Source organism: Athene cunicularia (assembly GCF_003259725.1).
Source record: "Athene cunicularia isolate RWA chromosome 1 unlocalized genomic scaffold, athCun1 chr1_part1, whole genome shotgun sequence".
NCBI lineage: Eukaryota > Metazoa > Chordata > Aves > Strigiformes > Strigidae > Athene > Athene cunicularia.
In genome coordinates this window covers 100989115-101002102 of record NW_020799091.1, presented here as the reverse complement: position 1 = coordinate 101002102, position 12988 = coordinate 100989115, and positions in this window count along the sequence as shown.

The window sequence follows — 12988 nt, the reverse complement described above, 5'->3', positions numbered from 1 at the left end:
CCTGCCAAATGTTCAGCTAAAAATTTTATTATTTAGCCCACTGTTTATCTGTTTATTTTGGTTTCCCCACCCCTTGAAGCTGGGAAAAGCAACAAGCATATGTCACATTTAATTTTTTTTTTTTTTTTTTTTTTTTTTTCCATTCCTCAGTGGCTCAGAAAACAATGTTTAAAAATATACTCTATCCCTTATAATTAAAATAAACATGACTACAATTTAGTATAAATATGCCTGGTTTTGTTCTGCCTTGGCATATGTCTTCAATCAAATTTTGTTAAGACTGACACACTGTTCTCTAGGTTCATGGGTAGAAACAGGCTCACTCTTTCTCAAACCAATGAACTGACTCATTTCCATGTTGATTCTGGACATATCAGTGTTATCAGAGAAACAGTTCAGCACTTCAGTCTGGTTTTGCTGAGACATGTGCTTTACAACTGTCACATCAAACCTCTCTGTTCCAAGCATGCAGTGTATCTCTTTTTTTTTTTTCCCTTGCAACACTAACAGTACCCAAACCACTGACATTTCTCTTAGTAAAGGTATTGAAGGAGTTCAGCATCATTAATGCAAATTTGAACTGGAACAGAAATCTGCTACATAACTGGCAAATTTGTTACCCCCTTCAACAATTTATGGCCAAAAATCCCTAGTGGAGTAGCAGAGGTTAAAAAATAGAATTCTTTAATGAAGAAGGAAAGCCATCCTTTAACCACTGTGCTGGCTTGTTTATCCTTCACAAGGCAAGTACCACAAAACTAGTGACTGCTCATCAACAAAGCCTATCTTTCCCTCATATCCCCTACAGTCCAGAGGATGACTACCTCCTGTGTGTATGGATGGTAAATTTTGACATTCACAGCTCTTGTCTCACAGTTACCAACTTTTCCAAACAAGGTAGGAGAGTTTCTCAGACCAGGACTTTTTTTTGTTGTTGTTTGTTTGTTTGTTTTGTTTTGCAGATTACAAAGCACTTATCAGAAGTACTTGAAATTTTTCCCAAAGGCAAGGGGAGGTAAAAAAATCCAGGGTGTTTCTAATGCTTTTTAACCTGTGAAGAACTCAGCAGAAAATTCTGAAGCATGTGTGTGACATGTACATATATGTACATAGGTATATGCACGTGTGCATGTGTGAGAATATGTACACATACACATACATATGTGCATAGGCGTGTACATGCATGTGCACACTTCGAGGTTTAAGAAAACAATATAAACTGGATCAGTATAGGTTATGCAGTATTGTAATAACACTAATAAGACAAGAATAACTGTTGTGCATCAGAAACGGAGAAAATGCCCATTACCTTTTAAAGGATCTTGATTACATTCTTCTATGAGCTCCTTTATATACTCAGTCTGATCTGCCAAATGTCCATGTCTCATCTTGGGGACAACCAGTGAAATCCCCTCTAAGCGCTCCTGTGCAGGCACATGAATGCATGAGACTTTCGAAATATTTACTGAACTTTTTTTTTTTAACAAAATAATATGCTTAAGTCATATTCACGGAAAAGAAAGGTTCATGTAACAGTGTTATATTATAAATTATCACTACTCATCTCGTGGATGAAATCACAAAAAAAACAGAACATTGTGAGCTTCTGACTTTTTACCGTGTGCTGCTTTCATGCTCAGCCTGACTTGTTATGTCTCTATGGCTTTGAGGGCAGCAAAGGAATTGCTGAATGAAGGCTTGCTTCTGTGCAGGTGCAATGTACTGTCTGACCAAAGCAGTACTGTACCAGTCCAGTAACAAGCTTAGTACTAGTATACGCTCTATTCACATTTTTTGCAAGAGGGAAATAAGACTCAGAGAGATTTCACTGAAGATTATAAAGTTCTGGTGGGGACAAACCTCATGGTAAGAGCCACCAGAGCATATCTGACAAGACCAATCTAGTGACAAGGAAATAACTGCTATTAAACCATGCATCTGAACTCTCTGGCTGTACTATCCAGGGAGTGTTCAAGTTTCATTAACCAAGACAATACTTTCGGGAAGTCTTTTTTTTCTGCATAAGAGACCTCCTACAGCTTTGAGTGATACTGTAGTCTACTCTTCAACATCATTCATCTGATAGGAAGTGCACTTATTGCCAGGACATTCCTTTCACTCTGCAGGCCTCAGCATATCCTACCTCCTATGTTATCTCTGCGCTCAATACCGAAGCTCTGTACCATCTCAGAGGCCCCAAATAACCTTTGTATCTTCCATGTTACCTTGTTTTCTCAAGTATGGCTCTACTGAATACAACCAGCAAGGCCAATATGACCTTGTTGGTTGTTTTTCCAGGATCACTTTCATAACTTAATGCATGGGAAAACTTTTATGTTTGGATTAATGAAGCCAAAAATTTTATAGATGTTTCTTCAAAAGGCCAGGGTTTTTTTAATGCACACATGACAAAGGTTAACCAAAGCTATTTTGTGTATTGGTTATGTCTTTTCATTTACAGAGACTTTATTCAAAATGTGTTAGACAAAAGGAGAATGCAGAAGCTGAAAAGAGAGATGGCATAAAGAAAATGATTTCTGGAGACATAACACTAGTGATATTTGCAAGCTTAAATTCACGGGAAAAATAAGAAGGTAGTGAAGTCTGTGCCTAATATTGTCAAATTTTGACTGCTGGATGCTTCTGGATCATTTTACACATAATGTCATCTATAATTTTTAAATATATATAAATTATGATTAACAGAACAGTTGCAAAAATCACTCATTAATGAACAGTGTTTGACAAGTGTAGAACATAGCAATAAAACTTATACTTCAAAAGCAGTTACTACTGTACTATGCTTTATTAACAATTGCCTAGAACTAATCCTTTTATGACCCAAAAGAACAAGTAATTTCTTAGTCTCCTCAGATAATGAGCTTTTTTGCAAAAAAAGTTTCTTGTCAGACTGACCAGTTTTGCTTGTCACAGTGTCAAACCTTTGACTTAATAAATTTATCCTGAATGTATTCCTGAAAATTTGGTCAGCTGGTGAGGAAATTAATTAGAATCTTCTTGATTTGTCAACTGGTGTACATATTGAATGATTAAAAAATGAAATAAAATCACAGGTATGTAAAACATGCAAGCACCAGTGAGTAACCATATATAGAATGAGGTATATCAATGGAGACTCTTAATGTTGTGATTGTCAAAATGCAACATGTTGAACTTTAAAAATTACTAAATCAATCTGAGCCTAAAATCTTTAAAATATAGTAACAATTCAGGGAAACCAAACCTGCAAGAGTTGAAACATCCTGAGAAAATCTTTAAAAGTATCTTCTGAGAAAAGAAAATAAGGCTTACTACATGGTGGTTGTTTTATGTTAGAAAAACCCAAACACCTCCCCCTCCGCCCTTACCCTTGCCAAATCCTCTGTGCCTTCTTTCTCCTAACTCCACAATAAATTTGTTGTTGTGCAAGCAGGAGCAAGTTATTGAATTTCTTTCAGTTTAGATTCTTCAGATAATATCTTCAGTACAGCCATCTATGTGCAATGGTAAATACTTTTAAGTTTCATAAATGTAATACATTTTGAGTTTTATAAATTATTTTTTTTTTAGCCACAGAATAAATCCTAGGAGTGGAATAAAACTGAGGAATGTGTTTTTCCCAAATAGCTATTTAAAGTTATTTTAATAATAATTCCCTTTTACACTACTTTGAACCTGAGGTTAATAGAGGATATTAAGTAAATACAATCTGGTTAAAATGAAGCTTTAGTAATAACTTCTTCCAAAATCTGTATATGTAAAGATACATTAAAATAATTTAAAAATTATCTTTTAAGGGGGGAAAAAAGCTAATGTTAAATGGCTGAGGAGACTAAGAGAAAATTAAGAAAATTATTAATCCTAATTAAAAGCAGAATGTATTTTTATACTATGATAGGAAAATTAACACACAAATACTATTATATATATTACCCATCCTCGATTTTCTCAATAGTCAAGTTAATTGTTGATGAAACTTTCATTGGCAATGAGACCCATAAAATCAGGAAACTAAACTAATTTTTGGATAAGAGTGATGGATTTTCAGGTATTTTCAGGAGATTTCCAAATGTTTTAACCAAAACTATATTTTTACTATGCAAAATTTTATTGGAAAAATACAAGAAGTTCATATATAATTTTAAGCTTTTAATGTGAAAACAAAGATCTTCTACTAGAAACCTTCTTCCAGACTCTACTACTTATATCCAAATAGTTTTATTTTTAGTCAATGTTTTTCAGTTCTTCATTGCCAGAAACTAAAAATGTTGTTTTCATTTTTTTTTACAAGGGAGAAAATGTCCAAAACTTTTTCTGATGAGTCGAAGTGCTGAGTAGTGTGCACGCTAAATTTAAACTCTACTACACGGTACACTGAGCACATGATCCTTTTTCATCTAGCTGCCTAGGAAAGGACTTGGGAATTTACCATTTACTTCTTCTGTGTGAACATGTAGGCCAGCTGATTCACAATATTCACATGGTGAACTCCAGTCTTGCTGGATTGGTAACTATTTCATAGAATCACAGGCTGATATAATATCTCAAGTTAGAAGGGACCCATAAAGGTTATTGAGTCCAAATCCTTACTCCATGCAGGACCGCTTGAACAAAAACCATATGACTAAAAGCGTTGTCCAGACAGCCGTTGAACTGTGACAGGGTTGATGCTGTGACTACTTCCCTGGGGAGCCTGTTCTAGTGACCAACTACCCTCTCAGTGAAGAACCTTCTCCTAATGTCCAATCTGAACTTCCCCTGATGCAACTTCCTTCCATTCCCTCATGTCCTACCGTTGGTCACCAGAGAGAGGAGATCAACACCTCCCCCTCCACTGCCCCCCGTGATGAAGCTGTGGACTGTGGTGAGATCAGCCCTCAGCCTTCTCTTCTCCAAGCTGAACAAGCCAAGTGATGTCAGACACTCATAAATCTTGTCCTTGAGACCTTTCACTATCTTGATTGCTCTCCTCTAGACACACTAATATTTTGATGTTCTTCTTTTTTCAGCATTTGTATTGAATGGTGTGAGAGACTATCACCACAAACTAATCTGGTTGATCTGAAGTTCAGTGTAACTAGACAAGATAAATTGCAACAGCAAAAACCAGCAGAAGAGATCTGAAAGAGTTGCCCTTTGTGATTGTTCTTGGGCCAGTGTTTTTAGAGGGTTGAAAGGGAGGAGTTTCTTCACACTAAAACACCTTCCAGAATAAGTAGTTATGAAGGGCTGGTCACTGAAGGCAGTGTATAAATTTCTGCTGAACAACTGAGGCACTGAGAGATTTTTAACACTAACTAGAGCTCCAAATTTGTAAGATGATCTTGACAATATTTGACTGCAGGAGCCCTCAAATTACATTCTTGAATGTTCAATTAGAAGTTAAAAAATTACTTCCTCTCATTGTTACAATGAACACAAAGGAAGGATAAATTCATTTTGGACAGATTGGAACTTAACAGTAAAGGTGAAGAGAAACAAGCAGTTAGCTGTAAGAAGTTCCGCATGCTTGCAACAAAACCAGCACTCCTTTGTTCAATTTTGCAGTTCCTTAGTATCCATGTAAAGTGCGTGAGATCAGAAGACCAGCACCAGATATTTAAATCCCTAATGGTATCTTAGTAAAGATTTTAGTCAACAGGACTTGTAAAACTGGGAGTTGTGGTTTACAGCAACGATAAGCATTTTAGCTTTAAAACATCTATTTTTCACTACAAGAATATCCCAGAGTCTGAAAACATCCTTAACATAACCATGCATTTTATAAAAATGAAAGACAAGAGAGAGGTATGTAGCTCAAATTATTTAAAGAGCTATGGAAACTACAAGCTATCAAATCTAATTTTCTTTTCTTTGCTGTGTTTCCAGATTAACAGCCTGCAAGCTTATTGTCCTAAGAAAGTATTTGTCACCATCTAACAAAACTCTATCATTCTTGGGAAACATGACAGCCAAGTGGAATTTGTGGAGACATGTTTCTAAAGTTCATAAGTGGGTTAAACCCTCAAAAGTTTAAACTGATTCCAAATTCCTTGAAACCAGCCCAAAACAAATACAAAAAGAGGGGCAGAGGAGGAAGAAGAAAACTTTCCCAACTGTTTGATGCTTTCCAGCATGCTACTGTGCATTAGTTATTTACATACTAATGCCCTGCACTTACCAAACTGCATCATAAAAGTAATGAAAACATAATAAATCATTAACAGTGGGTGTTATAGGCACATAAAAACTAATTACATCTCATTCTGGTTTTGAAATTGCCACATGTTCAGATTCAACGATTTAAAACTTTGCACATTAAGGGCTTTTATGTTTTGCTTTGTTCTTCTGGATACAGCGGAATAATCTAGAATTAATTCAGCTAACGCATGACACGGTATCTTGTGACTGCTTATGAAGATTGTCTGATACTTCTGTTAGAAAAACCCATTTGCAGGTACTTAAACTTTACCAACCAGTAAGATGTAGGCTGATATTTTTCATGTCACTCTTAGGTTGATTTATCATTTTACATTTCAGCTGAGAAACATAAGCCATTTCTGAGAACAAGACAAGATAAAATGTGTTGTTTTACCCACATTAGTCATAGTAATAATAATAATGATGATGATTGAAAAAAGAAAAAAAAGTAAACAAAACAGCTGAAAAAAACTGACACAAGCCACTGTTGAAAAGCAATTTCACAAGAATACCACTGGAGTTCAGATGTGTCTGCCTTGGTCATTCCCAGCAAGATGCAGTCAAATTTAGCCAAGTTTAAAGACTTACAACAACAGATTTGTGCATGTGAAAGAGAATTTCCCTCCTGGCAGAAGAGAATCCACACTTCAGACTGGGTGAACATCCCATTTGTACTGCCCACAAAAAGCTCAGAATTGAAGAAAATAGAAAGATATCTGGGTTGTTGTGAACTGTGGAAGGACAAGGGTGGGACACAAATATTAAACAAGGAGCTCAGGAGGGAAAATAACAGTTGGAGTCAGTGGGAATTGAGAATGCACATGTGGCTGGAAGGGTGACTACATGCCAGTGAGGCAGGGAAAAAAAAACAAAAAATTGGATTATGAGGCAGGAACAACTGGTACAAGCAAAGCAAACAGACTGAGACAAGAAGGAGAAAATGTAATTTGAAGGAGTGAGATGAATGGTGAAAAAGCCAGGGTAGCAGACAACAGAGTCAGGAAAAAAAAAAAAAAAAAAGGAAGGTCTATTGGAGATAACACAACATAGAACAGGAATGGGAGCAGTAAGTCCCACACTTCTATATCACATTTCCTTCCCTGAGCTTGCAAGAGAGCCCAAATTATATCGAACCTTGTGATTCATCTCTGCATAAGAACTGGTACTAATTCAACTGTGAAATTGTCCCCCAGCAGTCCCGGTCTCTGTACAACAGGGCAGCTCACTGCTGCTAGGCTCCCTGCTCCACTTCTAGAAGGACCAGTGGAGTTTTGCGCTCTAGATTTTATAGTTCCACAATGATGATTTGTGTCACTAAGATGCCCAGAGACTAGAACCACTGGACTGTTCCACATTGTTTCTTGAAGGCCTCACTTGCTTTCTTTGTGGCACTGTCTCTGTCCCTTATGCGCACACACACACACACACACACACATAGAGGGTAAAATTAAATCTGACAAGACATGCAGATGAAAGCTGGGAAATAGTGCAATTATTGTTTCCCACGTCATCTTAATTCAGCCCTTTGTGCACATATTTGAGGGTACAGTTTAAGAATTGCTGTGTCATTTTGAACAATGAATGGACCTGTTCTGGGAAAGAATGAGAGCTATGACATGAAGACAATGTTACCTACAGAGATGAAAAGGAGAATGAGGTAGAACTTCAGGAAGACTGTTTATAAACTCCAAGATCAGTAAATAAAAGTTCAATTTCCTCGAAACTTAATAGTTTTCTTGTTTTTCTCAAGTTCTGATTTCAGATAAATTCTCAACATTTATCATTATAAAAAGATTACAACTACAACCCTTTTCCCTTTTTATTCAGTTAAGTATTATTCAGAGATGAAAGATATGTTGAGAAGTCCTTCACTACAAAAATAATTAATGAAGAAAAAATTGAAATGCTTAAATCCAAACATATCAAGCAATACATGTTGCTAAACGTTGAAACATTATTCTGTTTTTCCCCATGTTCTGAGCAAAGACCTCTGAGAAAAAAAGATATAATAATAGGAAGACTTTTGATTTCAAAAGTTTCTCCAAGTTCTAGTCTCATGACTTCTGCAGCTGAATCCTGCCTTGGGGAAAGGGATGAGACAATAACAAGCTCCAGACGTTCAATGTGATGCTGGACAACTCCCTAAAGCTGAACTTTTCCTAGGTCAGCTGCTAATGGGCTGTTCTTCATTTTTTGGTTGTCTAGATTTACATTCTTGGATTTGACCCACAAAAAACTTGAACCTTCATGATGACAAGTGGAAGTGACAGAAATTACACTTTGAAAGTTCCTCATGTCATAATACCTAGTTACCTGAAAAAAATCCAGGTCTTGCTTGTCTTAGATGTGGCACTCAAAATTTATGACTGGTCAACCTTCATGTCTGCACAGTAGTTTGAAATTTGCACTGTGGGAATGACTATAATACTCCACTGTGAAAATGATTTTTTTTCCCTCCATTGATATATCCCATAATAAATCTCAAGAGAAAATTAATAACATTGTTTTTAGATGTGGGTTTGACTAGTATGCAGTAAATGGGCCACACAATGAGTAGCAAGGAAAATTATTAAACAGTTGCTAATTAAGCCAAGTAGAGCAATCCCAATCTGTCCCATCTGTGCACAGAATTATGAAGAAATCTTGAGAGGGTAAGAGAGGAAAATAATTCTCCTAGTGCATAGAAAATAATTCTCCTAGTGCATATGCAGAAGAGGGTAGAAACTGGGTTTATGTAGGAAACTTCAGTTTCTACATTTCCTGCTCTTCAGAATTTGACTTTATTTTTTGTACTTTTCCCATCACTTTCAAACAATATAATTTATAGGGGAACAAGCTACCAACTGGTCATATTTAATGTCAGAATTGCAGCACGTCAGCTTCTATTGGCAGGTGCAAGTACTTTAGCAATCAACATTTTTACTTTCAGCAATGTTACAGAAGACTTCTGGCACACAACCATCTAGGTGTAGGATATACTATGTAGGTCTTTTGAAGGTTGTTTATTTATGTGGGAGTGATATTGATTTTTACACTTTTGGTTTTGCTTATGTAATCTACATTAGGTGCAGTGTAATTTGCGCACAAGGCACCATATGAGAGAACTGGCTCTTTTGTTAACATGGTGCCTTTTCCACTCCATAAGAACATCTAGCCTACAGAATCTGCTCTGAACAACAGTTGCTATTCAGTGATCTACACAAGTGTTTCTCAATTCTATGACTTATAGAATAACTCCATGACTTTCCAGAGAATTGATCCTTAATGCATCTACAGCACTGGCATTCATAGCTGGTTAAAAAAAGTAATAAGCAGTTATAATCCTTCCAGACATTATAAATCTGAACAAATATTGTCCTAACATGACTACTTCTAGGCCACCTGCTTGTTTGAAGATCCATATTCCAATATATCGATATTGTCTCCACAGATCTGGCCACAGAAAGACCCGACTAGTTTCAGCCAAAAAATGTAAGAACTTTGTTAGATGACATTCTCCTACTTTAACAGCTGAGAACAAAATGATGAACATGAAGTATTCTATCACATCTATTTTCTGGGTAGAAAAATCTGTTCTAAATCGCTCAATCAGTCAATCTTTTATATGTCTGGTAATTTAATTTCTCAGTAGAACAGCACGCTTGCTATCAGATAGCAATACGTTATCCTTTGGGTTTGGCAACTATTGGCAACCAACCATCATGCAGATTTTTCCTCGCATTTCTTTGTCTGGAAGTTGGTATGAAAACAGAAACAACTTTCATTAGCTGCAGTGACTATTAGAAACCTCATCTAATTCAAGGGCTAGACAAAAATGAGCAATGCTCAGTGACCTACATTCCTCACATATTAACACAAAGCATATTTTTGTTAGAAGCCAATATTCTTAGAAGTTATTTAAAAAGGCTGGAAATCCAAAGGAACAAGGAAGGGGACAAACCCGATGTTTTATATAAAGACACCCGTATCATTGCTTACAGCCCCCTCTGTTTCCATCTCTCCCTCTTTCCCCATGCACCAGAATACTTTTAGGAATAATTGCAAGACACATTACTTTGGCATCTCATCTCAGCTGCATTCTAAGACACACAGAGTTACTTACAGATCTGAATTCTGTTCACAAATCTTATTTTCAAGGCTATTTAATGTGTGTAGATACTAGAGCCCAGTCTGTACTAAAATATGTACAGCAAAAAAAAAGATCTTCCTTAAACTCTTAAAAATGTGTTCAAGAAGTATCAAGGACAGACAAACTGTTTCACCAAAAATGGGTTAAAATTGGTTTATGCTTCTGAACTAAGATTTCTCAGAAACTATGTATTCATTATTCTACCAAATACATGAATGATACCGGATAGCTGTTATGTAAAGCACAGGGAATATACACTGTATTTCAACTCACTTCAGTGCGAGTATAATAAATTCAGCTGAAGCTGAAAGTTGTAGAGACAGATCCATGTTATTGGATCCAGGCTCTTCAGTATAAATTGCACAGGTAGAAGGAAATGGGAACTAGAAACAAGTAAGGAAATTATAGGTTCAAAGTAATTTAAGAGACAGTGGGTACATTAGAAAAGAAAATAATAACAACGCTGAATTTGGTAAAATAAGTTAAAAAATATTTGAAAGATCAGTATTTTAAAGACAATTTTAAAAAGAGAAGTTCCAAATGTTTTATACGGCTATACACACCTTGCTTCATACCAACCTAGAACTGAAAACCACTTGTGAAATAATCCTTCACTTAGAGGAGAAAAACCCCCAAACTCAACCAATCACAGTTATGAAATAACTGTCTACAGTTGTCTAAAGTTGTGTTATTTTGAAAATGCTGAGAGACAGAAACTAACAAGTGGATTTCTTCAGGAATTTATCAAGGTACGCCAAATGTTTAATATTAATATACAAAAATGTTCAGTGTATTATTTATAACCACAATGGAAAAGGACAGAAAAATTACAGAAATGTAAAGAAAACTGTTCAATCTACTACAGTTACAGTAATAAAAGTCAGAAAAAAAAAGAAAGATTACTCCATTAGGAGAGTACTAAACACAGAAGCAGTCACAAGGAAGGGAATCAAGTTCCTCTTATAGGTGAAAAGAAAACCCACTGTCTCTCCAAACTCAATGCAAGAGTAGTAACAGAAGGAGGATCTGGAACTGTAAGACCACAGAAATTCTCAGTACCTATTTCTATGAAATATTCCAGCTGGTATTGAATTGTCTAATACACCCTCAATAATCCCATATTTTATCTCAGTTGTCTTTTTAACTACTGTCATCTGCATATTTTGTTTCCTCTGCAGAAGTCAGCTTTGGGACTGTCATCATGACAGCACATGGTGACACTGAAAGATTGCACGCAAGGTCTGATTGTGTGCTCAGCAAAAGCCTGGCCTCACTGGCAATTTTGATTGTGTCCACATCGCTGATACAATTATTTTTTCTCCCTTCAAGTTAATCGTTCCTACTTTCAAAGATACACCAAAAGTTTCAGTAAGCTCTGGTCTTCAGAACGGCTACATAATGATTGCAGAATATTTCCTTTGTGGCTAACCCACTGACATCACTCAAATGTCTCAGAACAAGAGTGTATATTTTTAGGGTACAATAAGACTATGTTATCATGGTCCCACTGGATGGATCATCAGTTCAAAACTACTCCAGTTGGAATATTTAGAACTTATTTAATAGGATCTCAGCTTTTAGAAAGGTTTTATTTTCTTAACTTACTTAGGTTTGTTTAAAAATCTGAGTGGCAGAAAATAGATTTTTTGCCCTTCTGTTTTAACAAAATTTTCATTCATGACAAGTTGTCTAACTACTTCATTTGTTCTCAGATTGTATATAATGCTTATTTAAAAGAGGACAGAGCAGATCAAGTAGATTCTGTTGAAAAAATGGGGAAAGATTGTGCCTTCTCCTGGGGAAATAAGCATGTCTGAAGGCGTGGCAGGCTGAACTCAAGGCTACAAGAATTTCAAGGAAACTCTCAAATTCTGTGGCTCACATGCTGATTACTGAAAGTAGGAGGGAGCACCCACCTGTGCCTCAGAGACTGTTAGGGAGATGGTGAAAATAAATTTCCTGGGAAGCAGAAAATTACGTGAGGAACTTCCAGAAAGGTAAAAGACAACTGAAAATATGAATCACAGAAAAATACTAGAAATAACTTAATACATGCAAAGAAGAACCAAAATGCTTGATCTCCTCCTTACTGAGCATTCTGAAATGTCCTTGAAAACTTTTCTGCAAGCAGTTTAGATCTTTTCAGATGCTTATCAGTTTCTGGGTATATTTCATTGCTATGATCAGTATTTCTAGAGAAAACTCAAACTTCCAGCTGGAAGAAGAGGATGAAACACTCTTAAAATCCAGACCTCTGTTCAATTAATATTTATTTTCCTTTAAATATTACAGCTGACTGCTTATTTGAGGCACTAATCCCACTTATATCTGTAAACAAAACAGCTCAGTAACACCAATTTTTTTTTTTTTTTTTCAAAATGACTACTGTCTCTTCACATTAATATGGGTCAACTCCTATTTTTACCATCTGGGCTCCTCCTGGGAGCTGCCTCTCGTACTCAGGAACTCACTGAGCCTCAAGACAGGAGAAAGTACACCAAGATATCATTCTCCTCTGCTAGTTTTTCTCTAGAGCTGGTTTCTTGTAAGGCTGTAGGAATGCTTAAAACATGAAGAATGTTTTGATTACAAACGTAAGGGAAGAATTTTTTTGTCCATGTTGGAAGAGTAGTGATGTGACAAAGAATCCAACTGAGTATAATTTACTATTTAGTATCC